Genomic DNA, 15,811 nt, shown 5'->3' on the forward strand with positions numbered 1-15,811 from the left:
ACTCCCTAGAAATGTGTATTAGAGATAGCTGGACATCTGGAGAGCTTGGTCTGTTCTCTTTTCAGAGCAGTTAGACAAAGGTGTGAGTACATTGAGTGAGTAGAACAGAGAAGCCGGTGAAGAGTACCATTCATTAAAGATAAGATCCAGAGAAAAATAATAAGCATAGTAATGTTAATTGACCTAGAAGAAGGAATTTGGAATAAGACATAACAATGATGAAAATTGGGATTATAAATAAAATTGAAAACAGAAAACTATCTTGTGATGCTTGAGACAACTAGGGAACTAGCCAAGTGGCATGAATTCTGAAATTTTAAAAGAAACTTTATGAAAAGAAGTCACTATAGCTATCAAAATCAGCTAATGATTTTGGTGATTTTTATAATGACAAGATCGTTATTACAAATATTTGCGAGCTAATTGACTGCTAATAGTGTAATATCACAATAAGTAGAATCAATGGGGTATTATTATTTGGAGGATGCTGGTTTCTTCTATCTCTGCTGTAATAGAATAAAACATGCCATACTTGTGACCTGAAAAAAATTCATGATGCTCGTACTGTGGTCTTACTACGATAAGTAACATGGAAAGGCAACCCAGTGCCATTTCCGCATGGTACTTTGAACTGTGGGTCTCTGAGTGGCACTTCCCGGGTGCGTGTGACATAATGTGTATTTCAAAATGAAGAAAAGTACAGAAGTAGTGAGGTTTTAAGCTCCTCTCTTCATCATCATAAAAATAAAAAGAGAGAAGGGGGATCCTTGGTAGAACCCCCCACCTCCAAAGCATATTGTAGGATCTAAGAATGTCATTCTGGGACTTCCGCCCTTATGTCCTGAGGGCCATTTTGTTCACAGCTCTCTGGTTCTATTCACAGAGAGAAATAGAAGAATCTGAACAAACAGGCCTTGGGGGTCTCCTCTCCTAGTCCATTACTGTCACGTTATGACCACTTTCATTCAGTCATGTTTCTCCACATCTACTATCCTCTTCTTGCATTAGACCCAGCACAAAAGTCTTCAGTCTTCTCTATGTCTTTGGGTTTTCCATTCCTGGAGGCTCTTATATCATACAAAAGCTTGGTTAAGTAAATTTTCCTTTATTGATTTGTTTGTGTTTTCATTTGGCTGGTTGGGGTGGTTTTGTTTTGTTGTTATAGGGGGGTGTGGATCTGGTTTGTAGCCAAAAGGATTCACATGTTGGGAACTTGGTTTTCAGGGTGGCGGAACTGGGAAGGATTGTCAGTAGAGGACCCTGATAGACAAAGAAGAAAAGCTCCCATTGTACAGCACACCCTGGCAGGTGTCAGACATCTGTCCAAATAGACTTGCAAGGAGCATAAACCAAAGGAAAGACAAGAGCCCACTTCAACTGAGTCTTGGAAGTGGTAAAGTATTTCCTATATAACCCTAGAAAGCTGCAGTAAAAGCCTGATGGAGGTTCTACCCAGTCTTTCTTGCTTACTATTTTTGATGTGTGATCTTTTTCCTCAGCATGCTCTTCCATCAACCAGGGGGCCCTTTCCAGGCCCTGTGAAATGCTGTCTGGACCTTAAGCCTCCAAAACTGAGTTCATAAGCTTTTCTGTATAAAGTTAACCTATCTCAGGCAATGAAAATGGACCCTGCAAGATGTCAGTCATCAGCTTCACACTGGGTAAGGGAACGACTCTTTCTCTCCTCACCAGTAAGGGGAACCAATGAAGTAAGTGGACATAATTATGAACCCACTGATGTATGTCAAGGTACATCGATGTCAGAGAGTAACAAAGGCCTGAAATGTCCGTGACCCTCATCTTCATAGTTGGGAGCAGAAGCTGCTCACCCATTTTCTGTCTTCTTTTTTCATCTTTCCTTTCACGTCTCGTGTTTACACACACTACCATTTCTTCTCTTGCTGTCTCCCATCTGTTTAAAATCCCCATCTGTTTAAGTAGGGAACAACGAAAAAGGAGAGAGAGAAAAAAGAGAGAGAGGGAACAGGCTAAAAGCCTCTATTCCATGGCTCTCCAAATCCAAAAGTGCAGCTGGAACTATGTACACAGCTCATATCTAAGCATGAAACTGGGACAGGGCCTGAAGAACTCCGGGACTTCAAGTTGGCGGTTGTCAATTACTTGCCTCTGGCTTTATCAAGGGCAGACAGCGTGGTTATTTGGGTGAGCTAGACCAATGTAAAGAATTATGTTTAAGGAATAGAAATGCAGTTTATGCTGAATTTCCTACTAAAACCATAACATTATAACATACTATTTATTTTGTAAAAGGTTATTAATTAGGGTACCCTAATTAATTTTTTTGGCATAGTAAGTGGATAAAGATGCTTTCTGTGTTTTTATGTGATTAAAAACAAAGTCAGAGGAAGAATAATATTCTGTGACACAGAAGAAAAATGAAATTCAAATGTCCACAAAACATTTAATTGGAAAAAGGTCATATTACTGGGTATTTATTATATGTGTGGCTGTCATCACTATAGAGAGTGTGGTGGAGCCTGTGTAATCTAGCTGATACAAGTTATTTGTTCTCTGTCTTATAGCAAAGAAATAAAGATCACCCCTAGACTTACGGTATTACTTATAGAAAGGGAAGTGTATGCTGTCTATACTGTCTGAATTGCTTTCAAGGCCAGGAAGCCAGTCCTCTCTACGTCCCTCTTGGACTGTTCATGTTTTGAGCTTTATTTCATGGCTGCTCAGACAAAAGAAACCTGTAGGTACATTCGTCTGATGCTTTTACATTTAAATGACTGAAGAGCAGGCTTAAACAGTACCTCAGGTTGCCATACTTGTGTTACACCCCTATTTGGCAAGATACATTTGCTAAATAAATAATGATTCCACATACATTCCATTCTTTGTGTCTCATGTACATGCTTTTACTCTATTGGCAAACATCTCAACAAACCAAAGGGAAAAAAAATCTTTTTTCTGATAAACACCCTAGATAATCATAAAATCAAGTCTTTTCTTAATGATCCAGATCTCGATCTGTTTTTTTCCACCAGTAAGCTCCTTTCTAAAAATCCTGAAAAATAGTATGTTAATGTAAATAAAATATTGTGCTAAATAAAATGCATGCTAGTACTCAGGGGGATGCTGGGCTCAGTCAAAAGGATGTGCATCCCAAAGGATGCCCACAGCACAACAGGTTGCCAGGAAACAGCTGCAATTTCAACACACAGATTTTTATAGAGCTTTGAAAGCAAACTATTTTGGAAAAAAAGCGAAGGTTACCTGCATGGTTTTTGTACAGCTTCCAAGGAAGAGCAGAAGATCATTGGCCAAACAGAGTATGTCATCAAAACTCATTTAATGAGTTAACCAGGAAACACTGGGTCAGCATAGTTTAATATATAAGCAACAGTTCCTTTCTTTGAATGGTGAAGGTTCAACATTATTGTGACAATATTCAGTATTGCCTCAGCCACCACTGTAAAACTTCTCTTTTTATTACTAAATTCATTGGGTTTTGCACAGGTGAGACTGTTGTCTTTATAAATAATCAAAATCAAAGTGTGACATTGGTTCCAGAAAATGAGAGCCAAAGGTCATTTTTTCCCCTCAAAGTATTTGCCTTGCAGACTGTTTGTTCTATGGCATCCATCCTTTAAAATATTTAGGTAAGTAAAAGAGTAGGACACTATCAAAACTATCAGAAGACTCACCAATGAGTTTACTGCTGAAAGACCCACTATTTCACCATTAGCTACAAACTGTAGTCCTGCTAGGAGCTGTCACTCCACTAACCATCAATTAGAAGGGTCATCTTTTGTAATTGACCCAACATTTTAAAATAAGCCTAATCATATAGTTTACAAAAGTCTCCACTGTTATGACAGTAGCAAAGGAGACAAGGAACACATATAATGTGACCCAGCAGATTGAGGTTATAAATGTCCTACCAGATCACTGCAGTTGTTATACACTGAACAGTGAGTAAAGTTCATTCCTCACCATGTTCTGACACCCTACAACACTGGCTCAGGTCTTTCCTTTAAAGAAAACTACCGTGTGTGTGTGTGTGTGTGTGTGTGTGTGTGTGTGTGTGTGTGTGTGTGTGTGTGTTTCAAGTTCGTGGCTCAATTCATCAAAAATGATGGCTTCTAAAACGGGGTTGACACTGAACTAAGAGCAGAGAGAGGCAGTGAGGAAGGATGTTGCTGTCACTGAGAGGAGCACTGGGGGCCTCGTGGCTCAGTTATTGACTCTGTGCGTGAGGGGTGAGGGAGCAAAAGTGCATCCCCTTTTATGCAGAAAATCTTATCCAGCTTCCTTATTACTGCTAGTTGACCTATTTTCATTATAAGCCTTTGACTTAGAATACATGCATTATAGACACTTAATATCTGACAACTTACAATTTATGTATGTTAAAATGCCTCTTTACAAATTGATATTATAATTATCTTAACATTAGAAGATGTTCACAATGATATGCAATAATTCTTAAAGTTTCTATTATTCATTATCCTTTTGTAAGTTTTTACCAAGACTATGAAAACATCAATAAATCCATACCTAACAATTCTAAGGCTTGCATGTTTTATAAATTAAGTACATTAAATACTAGTGCAATGTATTAATTGTAACATGCTGTTTTAACTTTTTTGGGGGGGTATAGTAAATTCAACAGTTCTTGAAAAGATAATCCATTGATCATGTTTCTTATGTGAAAGAGATTCTACACCACAGGGGACCAATAGAGCCCTGAGGTCAGGACCAGGAAGTAGAAGAGAACTCTAAAGCAGAGCTTTAACTGTGGTTTGCTTAGTCAGTTCTGGGAGGAGTCTCTTCAGGGTCAGCAAGGCCCAGCTATCATAGCATCAGAATGTAGGAAATAAGAATGGCTAATACAGGTGTTCACTCATCTTGGCTTTGCAGAGTTGAGTCCCTTTCTTTTGACAACGAAGGAAACCTTCATTGTCAAATGTGTGGTGATATTGTGTTCCCCAAAATATTGTGCACCCTAATAAACTTATCTGGGGTCAGAGAACAGAATAGCCACTAGATACAGAGGCCAGAAAATGGTGGCACACACACCTTTAATCCTAGCATTCTGAAGGCAGAGATCCATTTGAATCTCTATGAGTACAAAGCCACACTGGAAACAGCCAGGCATGGTAACTTATGCCTTTAATTCCAGAAAGTGATGGCAGGAAGCAGAAAGGTATATACGGCGTGAAAACCAGGAGCTAGAGCTGGTTAAGCTCTTAGGCTTTTGAGCAGCAGTTCGGCTGAGATTAATTTGGATGAGGACTCAGAGGCTTCCAGTCTGAGGAAACAGGATCAGCTGAGTAATTGGCGAGGTGAGGAAGCTGTGGCTTGTTCTGCTTCTCTGATCTTCCAGCATTCACCCCAATACCTGGCTCCAGGTTTGTTTTTATTAATAAGACCTTTTAAGATTCATGTTACATCTGGTACCTAATGTGGGAAAAGCTACTTGCCTGTGGCCTTGAGGGCCCCAGCTCAGGTCCGAGCTACACTCAGCTGGTTGTGGTAGTGCATGCCTGTAGGATATGCTGAAGGAGGCAGAGGCAGGAGGATCCCAAGTTTGAGGCCAGCCTGGGAGGTTTGCTAGGGAGAAGCTACACCTGGGACTGAACCACAAACAGTGGTGGTGGGAGCATGGAGGCAGTGGCTGCTGCTGCAACGAGTTGCTGGCTCTTTCTCATCATGTTGGTGACTGTGGTGATGCTGCTACCTGGGATGAAGGGTCTACTGCTGCTTGTTCAGAGAAGAATTGCCAGGACCATCATGTTACAAGAAAGCATTGGCAAAGGTCAGTTTGGAAAAGTTTGACAAGACAAACGGTGGGGAGAAATTGCTGTGAAGATTTTTCTCTTCTGGGGAAGAATGTTCATGGTTCTGAGAGACTGACATTTATGAGACTGTGATTGTTCCAAACCACAGAGTAGGCACACACACACACACACACACACACACACACACACACACACACACACACACACACAAAAAAAAAAAAAAAAAAAAATCTGCAGGGAACCATGACCACGCCTAACAGCAACTTTGAAATCTTCAAAAGGATGATGGGACCCTTACAATGATGATTCCCCAAGGACTATGGTAAAGCCATTAAGCTGATTAACACTATGGAAAGACCAACTTTGGACTACAAACTGATCAGGACAATTTCAAGATGGCTAGCTGAGATGATCCAGATTCATAGACTACTCGAACAAGGACTTGAAAAAAGTCTTGCACTTTCCCATTATGCAGAAACTGGACAAATGATACAGCTAGCTCTCTCAGGCCTTGAAAATTAACCCAAAAATGTTCTTTTCAGGATTCCTTAAAGATGCCTTCACCCCCAGAAAGTGGAAGTAATTGAAAGAAAATGACGCCCACATTCCCAAGAGATTTTTGGTTGTTTAATGAGTTATGGATATTGTCATTGTTTATGATGGTTGGTTACAAGTTGTTAATTGTTAATGGTCAGGAAAAAAGCTGAACAAGGAGATTAGATTTAGAGTTTTTGTTTGAAGAAAAAAGAAAAAGAAAAAAGAATATAGATATGAGGTAGATCATTGAATCTACTCTGAGAAAAAAGATAAAGAAATAGTAGGATAAATGGGTAGATCATTGAATGTACTCTAAAAAGAAAAAGGGGAAGATATAAAAATGACAAAAGGTAGATTATTGAATCTATTATGAGAAGAAAAAAGAGACAATATGAATATGATAAGATAAAAAGGTCAATTATTGAATCTACTTTTAAAAAGGAACTACTTGTTTTAAACAGGATAAGTAATGAAATTTTTTGTCTGAGTTTGTCAAATGTTACTGAACTGGACATTGTTAAATATATATAGTGGAGTTTTTTGTCTGAATCTGTCAAATGTTAATGGACTAGACATTGTTAATATAATTCTTAACTGTATATATTGTATATACTTATTGAATATAGTTTTTCTTGTATTAGTTATAAGCTTTTTTTAATTTTAGACAGAAAAGGGGAAATGTGGTGATATTGTGTTCCCCAAAATATTGTCACCCTAATAAACTTATCTGGGGTCAGAGAACAGAACAGCCACTAGATACAGAGGCCAGAAAATGGTGGCACACACACCTTTAATCCTAGCATTCTGAAAGCAGAGATCCATCCAGATCTCAGGTGATCTCTGAGAGTGTCTCTCAGAAGTCCCCACTGCTTACACATGATTGGGGATGGAGGATCCTAATGAATCAGTTCAATTTCAGGGACTTCATGAAGCCTATGACTTGTATACTTTCTGAGCTCCAGGAGCTTCCCTGTAGGATGGAATGTGCTCTCCCAACACGGTTAAACATCCTGGTGTTTTACCTCCCTTTCAACATCCTGTGTCCTAAAGAGTTTTCCTCCAAGATGGATGGTTCTGTTCGGGAGGAAATTGCTACTCAACACTAAGCTCCCACTTTTGGCAGGATTTGAGGCTATTGGCCACTCTCATGAACTGTCCATTCTTTCTCAGTACAAAATATCTAATTATCTATAAATCATAAGGTTGCATCTAGTTTCTTTTCAAGGCTTCTCTAAGGCTCTCCACTCTCTTTAACATCTTTTTCAGTCCATTATCACACCATCAGCCATCTGCTAAACATTTCTCCATGGATTCCTATTCAATTTGACCTACTTCACTTCCATATCTTCTCATCCTAATGTGATTTTTCTCTTCTGTCTTCACTTTCTATTCATGTTAGTAGCATCTTCTGGCTTAAGGTGCTATCGTATTCTCTGCATCCTTGAACTCTTCATTTACAGTGGTCTGTAATGGGCAAACCTTGCCTGCTCTGTCTCGGTAAGCACTTTTCATGTCCATGTCTTCTTTCTAGTACTCACACTCATCACTCTTGTTAACTGCTGTTTGCTCTTATAGGTCTCTAATTTGTTCCCGTATCTTCAATGTCTCTCCTCTCAGTAGCAGCCTTGATAGAACATTCCAAGTGCCTGGCAGGCACAGGTCTTCACCATTTGCAGTTTGCCTCGTCTTGGTGCCTTCAATGACATACTTTCTTTCAGCTTCTCTTGCCCCAGGCAAAAAACAAACAAACACAATAAATCAGCTCTCACTGTGAGACAATCAACCTCAACTTTCAGATGAGTGATATTGGGAATATTAGCAGAGGAAATGATAAAGCTGGCAATTGTATTCCACTAAGATGTCTCATTGAGTAATTCATGCACCTTTTGCTTCCTGTTTCCTTCTAGGCCTGTTTGGAATGACTGATGCAAACAGTGTCAACAGCCAACTCTTGGGTTCTCATTCTGAAGTCAGAGAGGGACAGAATTAACCTCCACACCCTATTCACTAGTATTTGAATAGTCCATGATATTGCTAAACAGATTAAGGAGATAATTCATTTTAGTGACAGTCCATCAAGTCTGAAAAGGAACCATAAACTAAAGAAATAAATTCATCCACCTTCAGGATTTGGGGTCTTGCCAACAGAACCCATATGAATAGCATCCCTCTCTTAGCTGCACCTAGAAAACAGAGAAGCAATGATGTGAGGTGGCAGCAGGAAAAAGACAAGTTCTGAGCAGCCTGGAGGTCCTCTCCGACACTTCTAGAGCCTTCTGTCCCCTTCACTTCAGTCATTTCCTGTTGTAACTACAACTCTTTTGTTAAAAGAAAAAATCATTTGCTTGATGAGCAGATAGTTGGGAAAAAGAAGTATTAGTCTCCATGGCTCAGAGGGTGGGAGATGAAGAAACTCTGTCATGGTACCCATCTTTTAGTTTCTGAGGTAGCAGAAGAAAGACCACTGGGCAGGGACCCCTTAAGTGCCAAATTCATATTTCTTGATTTTATTAATTAATTTATTCATGTGTATGGGTTTTTAAACTATAAGTATATATTTATCCCAAGCCTGCAGTGTCCACAAAAAATCAAAAGAGGCCATCAGATCTCCTGGACATGGACTTATGATAGTTGTGGTCACCCAAGTAAATTTTGGGAATTGACCTCATGTCCTCTAGAAGAGCAACCAGTCCCCTTAACCACTGAGCCATCTCTCACCCCTATAGTCTTTGTTGATCCATCCTCTACAATGCCCTCAGTTAAGCATGTGTTACTCTTGGTGACAAGTGTCCCCTCTACTTATCTATTTCCCCCTAAGAATTTCAGCCCCAGCTACAGCTTCCTCTAAACCGACTCCTCCTCTGGTATCCTCCCTCTATCTACTCTTTTGAAAGAGGGTCTAAATCTCTTGCCCCTCTGACTCATGCTGCATTTACAGAGATTCTGATCAGAGCTAGAGGTGCTGTTACAGTGGAGATTCAAACGTGAGTCCCACACTTACAGAAACACAGTCCCCTCACTTATGGAAAACTGGAATTCCAAGAAGCACCGAAATAAAAGGCGCTTGGTGCTATAAGCTCGTTTAAGAAGGGAGTCTGACTGAGCTCGAAAAGAAAAGCCCAGAATGTGGCAGGGCACCTTCCTTCGTGCTTACATTCCTTCCTGTTGCTAAAGCCCTTCAGACATGCCAGAGCCATCCAGAAGCTGGGTTGTTTTTTTTAATTATTATTAACTTTTATTGACAATAGATATTTTAATACAATATAATTTGATTATGATTCCCCTCCCCTAACCCATCCCAGATCTTCCTGACTTTCCCACCCACTCAAACCCACACCCTTTTTTTCTCTGTCTCACTAGAATGCAAACAGGCATCTAAACATTACTACTGCTATTACTAACAACAACAACAACAATAACAATAAAGCAGATAAAATCAAAACAAACAAACCAGAATAAGACAAAACAAACACAGAAAAAAGAGCCAAAGTAAAAGCTCAAGAAATACATACAGATGCAGAGACACATGCATTTAGACACACAGAAGTCCCACAAAAACAGAAACCATAATATATAAGCAAAGGACCTATGGGGTGGAGGGAGCCTTGACAAAGCATTGGGAGATAAAGAACCTCCCAAAAGGCCAGTGAGTTTGTTTTGTGTTGGTCATCTACTATTGGGCATGGGACCTGTCCTTAAAAGAGCTTCATATACCCAGTGAGACTCTGTTGGAGAAAATTAATTTTTCATTTGTGAGAGGTTATCAATTGGAGATAGTTTCTGAGTTATGGATGTACTTGTGTCCACTTCCTCTCTTAGTACTGAGATGCCATCAGACCCAGACCTGTGCCGGCCCTGTGCATGCTGCTGTGTTCTGTATGAGGTCATATGTTCATTGGTCCTGCTGTGTTTAGAAGGTCATGTTTCCTTGGTGTATTCCATCCCCTCTGGCTCTTATAATCTTTCTACCCCTCTTCCTCTTTGGTGGGATTTCTTGAGCCCTGAGGGAAGGGATTTGACAGAGATATCCCATTTAGGACTGAGTATTCCATGGTCTCTCACTCTCTGCATATCATCCCACTGTGGGTCTCTGTATTTGGTCCTGTCTACTGAAGGAGGGAGTGAAGCCCTGTCCTTAATCTCTGCAGAATGTGCTCACTGATGGGTGTGAACCTTTCCTAGGCCTTCCCATTCCTCTGGTTCTCTGATCACCTTTTAAACACTCAGCACTTCAGTGCAGAGACTCTAGTATCCACATCTTTGATCTTTTTGGGGGGAAGCGGGGGTATGTCTTTTCCTAGGACCCATTTTTATCAGGATTTTCATCAAATATTTCCTCAAATAATAGTCTAAATTTTATGTTATGATGAAATTTCATGAGAATACCTTTCCAAATGTAGAAAAGCAAGATAATACAACATCCCATAAAGCAGTCAAGTGATCTCCAAGCTATTGACAATTGGTTAGATATTCATAGATGAAGGAGACAGAAATACATCTATTGGTGAAATTATTAAGGCCACTCCACGTAGTTAAAAGGGAGGTTTATTAGTGGCATAACTTACAAATGAAGGGATAGGTAGGTTACAGGGTCTGGGGAAGATGTAGCACAGTCCAGCGGTGTTCTCTGGAGAACTCTGCTCAGTTTATCTCAGTTAAACTCTCTCAGTTTCACTATGCTCAGTTTTACTCTTGGACCATCCAGGGTCCAAGAAACAAGCGAGGGTGGCGCATCCAGATCTCGGGTCTTCAGGGCCCTCTCTTGGTGTGACAGTTACCGAAGCCTTATAGGTGTGACAGTTACCGAAGCCTCAATGGGGGTTGGAACTTCCAGATCAAAGCTGGAATGTCTGCCCACTACATCTCCCCCTTTTGTCTGAATAAGAAGGTTTTAACTTAATACAAGACTATATACAAAGGAATGGTTATCAAATATTGTCCAGGAGTAATGAGGGATAATGACCTAGATAAGATGGAACTATAATCAATGCGAACAATATCAAGCAAGAAACACATACTAATAAAATCCAGAGAAGTCTAGAGCGTAGGTAAATGGTATGTTACAAAGATCATTCCAAAAGGTGTCCTATCCTAAAGAACCTGAATCTAATACTTAATATGTTCTATCTAAGCCGGGCGGTGGTGGCGCACGCCTTTAATCCCAGCACTCGGGAGGCAGAGCCAGGCGAATCTCTGTGAGTTCGAGGCCAGCCTGGGCTACCAAGTGAGTTCCAGGACAGGCGCAAAGCTACACAGAGAAACCCTGTCTCAAAAAACCAAAAAAAAAAAAAAAAAAAAAAAAAAATGTTCTATCTAAGATTATATATATACATATTAAGTTGTAATTATAACTGCTGCTAGTCTTCAATCCCATCAAAGACCTGAAGGAATATAATGGTACCTGAGAAATGGAAGATGGATGCAAGCAACTTTCGGGAATCTTGTAAGAGTAGACAGAGACAGCTGGCAGCCTGGACAGTCACCTAATGTTTCTCAGCATTGTTGGTGCATTCAAATTGGCTACAGGCCTAGAGTATCTGACAGACCATTTTCAGAAGCAGGAATTCTGAAAGACCATCTTACCCTGTCTTGGCAGAGTACAGTGATCACTTTCCTTGTGTCCCGCTTGTCCAGAAAGGACAACATTGCATTCATACTGTCAGCAGTCGAGGCAAGGGCAGTTCTTTGCCCAGTAGGCCATTTTGTGCCAAGAAGACAAACTTCCAAATGGAAATGTCTTAGAAGCCCAACATTCACTCAGGATCAAATTGGTGTTGACAGGAGTAATTGTGTCTCACATCAACAGAATTCTAAGTTATTTAAATGCCATATTCTCTAGGTCTATGAAGTATTTGAAGATTACCTGTCCATCTGACCTATGTATCTGTAAATCTGGATAACCTAACTAACGTAACTATAGAGATGACAAGCATAGGTGACTATAACTCTGTAAGTTTTATCTACCGAAATAACCTAAGGACTAAGGCTTCATGTAAACAAGGTAAACAGTCTATAAGCAAATGTATGGTAAAGAACGATGACTTCAAAATTGTGACAATACACAAGATATTTATAACAGAGGTAGGAATATATAGTGTAATATGCAATATGACAATAATCTTAAATATATATCAATATACAGAATATCCTAAACAGAAGTAGAACATACATAAAGTATGACAGATAAAAATTTACATTTGCATCAATATACAAATATTTCAAATAAGAGTAGAAAATATATGTACATTATAACAAATATAGTTCTGTATTTGTATCAATATACAAATTATCTTAAACAGGAATATAAAAATAGTTTACGTGTGTATCAACATATAAGAATCCATAACAGTGCAAATTACAGTGCAAATTATCTAAGGCTATTATTTTACTAAATTTGTTTACTAGTATATACAATAATCAACCATAATATCTTATACCTATCCATTCCATTTCTTCTTTTCTCTTTTTTTTGAGACACTTTTTCTTTTCTTAAGGAGAATAGTGAGTTTAATTTTTTTCCACCCCCAACCCTATAACAATCATCCATAACCCTGAAAAATATGAAACCTTAGGGAGAAGGGGTGTCGTTTCTTAGAATTGCTTCCTGTTATTTAGGGGGTGATTGTTGCTAGAGTTTTCCTGCCTGGCCCACAGTCAGGACAAATCTCTCTCACCTGCCAGTCCCACAGCCGCTCAGACCTGACCAAGTAAACACAGAGATTTATATTGCTTACAAACTGTATGGCCGTGGCAGGCTTCTTGCTAACTGTTCTTACAGCTTAAATTAATCCATTTCTATTAATCTATACCTTGCCATGTGGCTCGTGGCTTACCGGAGTCTTCACATGCTATCTGTCCTGGTGGCGGCTTGCAGTGTCTCTCTGACTCAGCCTTCCACTTCCCAGCTTTATTCTCCTCCTTGTCCCGCCTATACTTCCTGCCTGGCCACTAGCCAATCAGTGATTTATTTGCCAACCAATCAGAGCAACACCTTTGCCATACAGAACATCCCACAGCACTTCCCCCTTTTTTTTTTCCAAAAAGGAAGGTTTTAACCTTAGCAAAGTAAAATTACATATAATTTGGGAATTTGGGCGTAGCTTCTCTTACTACTTCCTGCTGGAGGGTGGGGGCGCTGTATCTTATGGGGACACAAAGAAAATTTTAGGATTATGGAATAGTCCATGAGGCTGTATTGTCTGACTCAGTTGCCTTCAAACCATTCTGGATGTTGGATCATCTAGGCCATGGTGTCATCGGAGACCTTTCAGGGGATCTTGGCTGGTCAAACCTGATGTATCTTAATCTGGAACAAATCCATAGCCTCTGGCTTTCTGTGGGAACAAAAGAAGAGTCTCCTTTCCAAAGCAACCCATCCTTACATCCAAATTTTGAAGTCAAGGTATCTTTAAAATATACATATTGGCATAATTCAACAGCTTTTAAAATCAAATGTTTTTCTGCAGTTAAAAATCCCAAAGACAACACAATCCAGATTCTCTGTGGAATATTCATCTCCACGTGGCTTATTTTTATATTAATTTTACTGTCTCTTTAAAGACTTTATTTTTTAAAACTATGTATTTGTTTATATAACTGTATATATCACCTTTTTTGTCTCTTTCAAGTCTACGTATATTTTACACACATTGTAAACTATTACATCTGAATCTGTCTTATTGTGAATCTATTGCTTTAAACTGCAGCAGCTGTGGCTGCTGGCTACGCCCACCTCAGCTTCCCAACATGGCTGTGGTACTTTACCACCAGCTCTGGGAGCTATCATGGGTCTATGCTTTTATCCAAGCAGCGTATAGCCCAGAAACCTCTCTTTTTGTTTTGTACTTCAAAGGCTAAATCCACCATGCAGCTTAATGTGACACTTGCAGAGGCCTCATTCCCACCATAAGGCGGCAGGTTGAGCGTGCGCACGTTAGGAACCCGCCAGTAGCTCAAACCGGCAGCTGCCGCTCATTTGAGAGAGACAATTAGGAAGCTGTTTTTAGCTCCGTTTTAGAATCTTTTTTTCTCAGTTTTTAGGTGGAAACTCTTGCCACCACATTAGACGCCATTTTTGCTAGAGTTTTCCTGCCTGGCCCACAGTCAGGACAAATCTCTCTCACCTGCCAGTCCCACAGCTGCTCAGACCCGACCAAGTAAACACAGAGACTTACATTGGTTACAAACTGTATGGCCGTGGCAGGCTTCTTGCTAACTGTTCTTACAGCTTAAATTAATCCATTTCTATTAATCTATACCTTGCCATGTGGCTCGTGGCTTACCGGAGTCTTCACATGCTGTTTGTCCTGGTGGCGGCTTGTAGTGTCTCTCTGACTCAGCCTTCCACTTCCCAGCTTTATTCTCCTCCTTGTCCCACCTATACTTCCTGCCTGGCCACTGGCCAATCAGTGATTTATTTGCCAACCAATCAGAGCAACACCTTTGCCATACAGAACATCCCATAGCAGGTGATGTTATCTCTGTTGGGTACTGTGAGAAAGCTCAAATAGTTAAATCTCAGTTAGACTAACTATAGGTTCTGCAGCAAGTCTTAAAGTAATGGGTAAGATTGTTTGAAATTCTGGCAAGAAGTAAAGTATGATGATGATTACCATGGCATCATTCTAGATTGGGTAGAGTTTTGTTGTTGGGGCCCCATCTTCCTTCTGGAGACTTCAGAGATTGCTATTAGAAAAACTTATTTTTTATCAAAATGGAAAGTTTGGATTTAAAGAGGACATAACATGTAAGAAAGGATTCTGAGAAATCAAGAGTAAGCATGGAGAGAATTAGAATCTTGAAGACAATGGTACCTTTTTATTGGTTTCCTTCTGTCCCATATCAGAGGGCTCTTCTGATATGGGACTGAAGACTCTCTCAACCTTTTCTTTTAGCAATATGCTTGGGTTTAGAGAAGGAGTGAGCTAATTCCATCTCCAAAGCCAGCTTGGCTTGTAATTGAATTGGAACCAATCCAGGCCTTTGGAATTTGCCCCACATTGGGTGCCAGATATTGGTGAAATTATTAAGGCCACTCCACGTAGTTAAAGGGAGGTTTATTAGTGGCATAACTTACAAATGAAGGGATAGGTAGGTTGCAGGGTCTGGGGAAGATGTAGCACAGTCCAGTAGTGTTCTCTGGAGAACTCTGCTCGGTCTACCTCTAGCGTCCAGGGTCCAAGAACCAAGCGAGGGTGGCGCATCCAGACCTCGGGTCTTCAGGGCCCTCTTTTGGCCCCGCCTTGTAGGCATGACAGTTACCAAAGCCTCAATGGGGGTTGGAACTTCCAGATCAAAGCTGGAATGGCTACCCACTACACATATCACCTATATATAAGTCTGCAAATATGCCTATGGAGGTATATGTATTCATGCTTTATGTGATGGTGAAAACACATGCTTTGGAGTCACAGGACTGATTTCAAACACAACTCTGCCAATTGCTAGTTTGGGATCCTTGGGAAAATTAGTTTTAAAACAGGCTATACATGATAACTAGATATTTT

This window comes from Peromyscus californicus, unplaced genomic scaffold, assembly GCF_007827085.1.
Source record: "Peromyscus californicus insignis strain IS unplaced genomic scaffold, ASM782708v3 Scaffold_7__1_contigs__length_154581171, whole genome shotgun sequence".
Taxonomy (NCBI): Eukaryota; Metazoa; Chordata; class Mammalia; order Rodentia; family Cricetidae; genus Peromyscus; species Peromyscus californicus.